This window comes from Rhinopithecus bieti, unplaced genomic scaffold (genome assembly GCF_001698545.2).
Source record: "Rhinopithecus bieti isolate Rb0 unplaced genomic scaffold, ASM169854v2 scaffold_10225, whole genome shotgun sequence".
NCBI classification, from domain to species: domain Eukaryota; kingdom Metazoa; phylum Chordata; class Mammalia; order Primates; family Cercopithecidae; genus Rhinopithecus; species Rhinopithecus bieti.
In genome coordinates this window covers 37564-42200 of record NW_016806283.1, presented here as the reverse complement: position 1 = coordinate 42200, position 4637 = coordinate 37564, and positions in this window count along the sequence as shown.

Here is a 4637-nt window from a genome sequence, read left to right as displayed (position 1 = left end):
TTGGGAGGGCAAGTAATAAAAGCTTTTGACTTACCAGAGGGTGCCTAGTTTGGTTGCTTATTTATTGTCCCAGGACCTCACATTTGGATATGTTCTATTCTAATATTCTTGGAACTGCCCATCCCTTGCCTAGAGCACTAGCACCCTAAAGAATTCATTCATCAAATGTGTCTTGAGTACCTGGTATATACTGGGCATTATACTATGTCCCAGAGACACAATTGTAAGCAGGACAGACATGGTCCCTACCGTTGAAGAGTTCATGGTTTAGTTTTGTCTGTTAGAAGGAGCCAGGATGTGAACAGAAAGATGGACCAATATGGTAAGTTCTGTGATAGACGTTAGCAGCAGATGCTAAGAAAGTGAGATGAGAAGGCAGCCTGGGTGATGTCAGGCAGGGTCAAGGAAGACTTTCCAGAATTGTCTCTAGAACTGTGTCTTAAAGTATGTTTGGAAATTATGTAGGGGTGGGGGTGGGGGGCAGTGCGGGGTTATTCCAGGCAGATCCAGTGGCATGTGCAATAATGGGGGTTATGAAAGACCAGAGCACAGAAGAGACAGCAAGTAGACCAGTGTGACTGAAGGATAGGAACAGGGGCAGGGAAGAGAGACAAGGACTTGAGAGGTCAGTAGGGGCCAGACCATGAAGGTCCTTAGAAGCATTTTAATGAGTGTATTTGTTATGCTGAGGTAAATAGAAACTTATTGAAATGTTTTAAGGACACTGACCTTGAGGAGGAAAACGTAGCGTTAGAGGAACTGTGTACAACGTAAGATGCTGTTGCAGTAATCCAGAGAGAATCATCAAGGTCTGACAGCAGTGGCAATAGTGTTAGAAAAGCAAGAAGACATGTGATAGAGAGGTAGGAAATAGAATCAACATGGTTAGATCTGTCATTTCATTATTTCATGTGTTTTAGCACAGTTAACAAATACTCATTGAGCTCCTATGCATTCTATTTACACAGAAATGTAGAAGGCTTGTATATCTGCTTGTTAATAGAGGAGATGAGATGTATGCAATGTTTTGAGGTATGGAGGAAGAGCAGGCATGGTATGAGCTAAATGACATAAAAGTGGTGAGGGAGGGAACATCATTTCCAGTTGTGATTTGTACAGTCAGGGAGAGACAAGGTGAAGGTATTGTCTAAATCAGCTTACCCAGAATGATGCATAAATCAGAATATGGGGGGTTATAATTATCTTTTTTGTTATAAGATGTACATAATGTCATAGTCTCTCTGATAAGGAAAAACATAATCAGGCAAGCCTGTTATTGTTACAAGGAGGTTCCTAGATAAGTTTGGAACCAGAATCAGGGGAATGAGATGGATTATCTTATGAACTACTGTTATGGTCTGAATGTTTGTGTCCCCCAGCCCCAAAATTCATTTATAGAAATCCTAACCACAGGTGATATGGTTAGGAGGGGGGCTCTTCCAGGGATGTGGAGCTCTCATTGATGGGATTAGTGTCCTTTTAAAGGAGATCCCAGAGAGCTGCCTTGCCCCTTCCATCATGTTCTGTTCCATCACGACACAGCAAGAATGTGCTGTCTATGAAGAATGAACCTTCACTAGACACCAAATCTACCAGCACCTTGATCTTGGACTTCCCAGCTTCCAGAACTGTTAGAAATACATTTCTGTTCTTTATAAGCTGCCTGGTCTGCGGTACTTTGTTATACCAGCCCCAACAGATTAAGACCATGACTATCTTTAATTTATTAGGAAAGCCTTCTTGAAGCAGTGAGATCTAGAGGAGAAATAAGAATCAGCTGCATAAAAATTCAAGGAAAGAGTGTTCCAGGCAGAGGAAACAGCATGGTTGAAGGCTATGATGTCAGCAATTGTTCAGTGTGAAGTGAAAGAAGTCTAATACATGAGTAATGAGGAGAGTGGTAGAGAGAAGTGGGAGAGATGAGTCTAAATACAAGAAGCTTTGTAAGCCATTGTCTGATTTTGCACTTCTCCCTAAAGGCTATCACAGTTTGCAGAAGTGTTTTGAGGATGGGCCTGACTTGATCAATTTTTCATTTTATGATCACTCTGACTTCAGTTTGGAGTGGCATTTGGAAGTAAACAAGGTTGGAGGCAGGGAGACCAGACAGAAAGTTCTTGCAGTATTCCAGGCAAGAAGTGACAGTGGACAGTGACAGTGAACATGGAGATAAATATTTAGGTGGTAGAATCAATAAAACTTGGCCACTGATCGAATACCAAGTGTGGAGTGATTCAAAGATGACTCCCACGGATCTACCTCGAGCAACTGGATGGCTTGCAATGTTTTTCTCTGGTATAGGAAACATTGGGACAGAAACAGACAAATAGAATGAAAAAGATAATTAGTTCTGTTTGGGACCTGTTGTGTTTCAATTGCTTGTGTGACATTCAAATGGAAATGCCAAGTTGACAGGTGAATATACAGATGTAGGGCTCAGGGTGGAGGTCTAGGCTAGAGAGCTCTATTTGAAAGTCATGGGCACACTAAAGATGCTCTTTTCAGCTACTTCTGGGGATTGCCAATATCCATTTCGAACTGATTACGGTTATTTTCTCTCATAGAGGATAATCTGATTTCATCCTTATTTACTGGTTTCAGTAATCAGGAAAGCCATCACGGAGAAGGTGGCATTTGAACTGAACTTCTGAAAGGCAAAAATAGTCGTGAAAAAAAATATAGGGTATTCTAGGCAAAGAGGAGAGGGATAGAAAAACAACAGACTGGGGAAGATGAGTCTTCCAAATTGACTATATTGTAAGGACTATATATTTATTCAAGTTACTATGTACCAAGAATTGTGCTAGACACTGGGAACATCAAGTTGAATAAGGTGTGGGGCCTGCACCCCTTTAAGAAGCCTTCCTTCAACTCCCAGTCTGAATTATGAGCACTTCCTTTGTACTTCCTGAGTATCCCGTGCTCGATTTTGTTATTGCCCTTAACCGCATTATATTGAGAGTATTTGTTTCTCATGTCAGGCTCTTCCACTATAACAAGAATTCTTCCTGTCTTATTCACGTTATCCCCATGCCTAGCACAGTCACTAGTCATGACAAATATTCAAAAAATTTTCATTGAAATGAACTAACTGCAACCAAAGAGCTTACAATCTAGTGGGGAAAATGTGCAAGCTAATATTGGAGAGAAACATATTACAGAGAGATCTAAATGTAAGATAAAGTGTTGGGATTATATTGGCAGGCAGTGGTATGGCAACAAATGTTTTGAGCCTGGTTTATGAAACAATCAAAGTGTGTTTTACAATATTGATCTAGTAGCCATGTCTAGAATGCATTGGAAGAGGTAAGATGTTAGTGAAAGGGTGTTGTCCAACAAATAGTGCAACCAGTTGTCGCATAGTAGGTGTTCAGTAGACGTTTACTGAATAAATGAATTAAAGTAGAAGCCGAAAGTAGAGGATCCATGCAACTCCTAGCTAAGGAATTTGATGCATGCTCAGATACTTGTTAGCTTCCTGGAATACTTCTACCACCAACAGCATTGGTGTATACTCTATACTGCTGTAGTGTTAACCTGTTATAATAAGGTCTCACTGCAGCAGTATAAACTACTTTGTTCTCCACATTTCTTTTTAAAGTTTCTTTCAATGAATTAATTTTAAAGAGATAATGTTATTTTACATGATGTGGTTGGGAACTCAGGTCATTTGGTTGCATGATTAATACTTTATCAGGAGCCTGCACACCATCAGGCAACATACCCACACACTGAATGTTTCAATTTGACAAAAAGGAAACAGCTTTAACAGTGATTATTGTGTGTGAAAATTTTCAGGGGCGGGCGACTGCTATTATTGATCAAAATGAGCATCATTCTGCTGTCTTTGTTATTTTGTTGTGGAGACTCCTAGGTATTTGCATTTGATTATAGTCATTGCACAGCTGTTCTGCTTTCTCGTACTTGCTCTCTGGTACAAAATATCATAGACAATCAATCAGAACATCAAAGCACCCTATTTCTAGATTCCTTCAGCCTAGAAGCCCAGTGACAATAAGCCAAGGTGTATCTCTGGATCTAATTAATGTGTGGATCCAATTATTGTGCTATATGGGCTTGGTTTCCCTAAGTCAAGCCTGTGGATCTATATTGTACCTAGCTGAGTTTTAGTGCACTGCAATCAAATTGGCCAGTCAAACGGAATGGACAAATTGTATTTAACAAAAACCAATGAAAGGAAAGGAATGCAATTTTCCTCTTTCTTGGAAAGCCACTGGCTTATGTAACTACTATATTCTAGTGAATGTTGTAAGTTTTCATTATGAAGACATTGGATTTATTTTAAATCCATTAAAAAATCAATGCATCTATTCCACCTGAGGGTTATTTTATGCTGAAAACAATAATATTATTTTTCTAATATTGAAATAAATGCCTCCACTGCTAAAATAAATGATTTATTTCAATAGAAGAGAATTGACGTATGTCTAAAGCAGTTTCATTTCTTATGATTTATTTTATTTGCCTTTTATCATTTTATCTCTTTCTTTATGAATGAAGTTAAAGTTGGATTTTATTTTTTATTCTGCTTAGCTCTTGTAATTTGGGCAATTTCTGCCTCAAACCAGTCTTTGCCGGCTTGTGTACATCTGTACTGAAAATATTAGCCCTAAGTG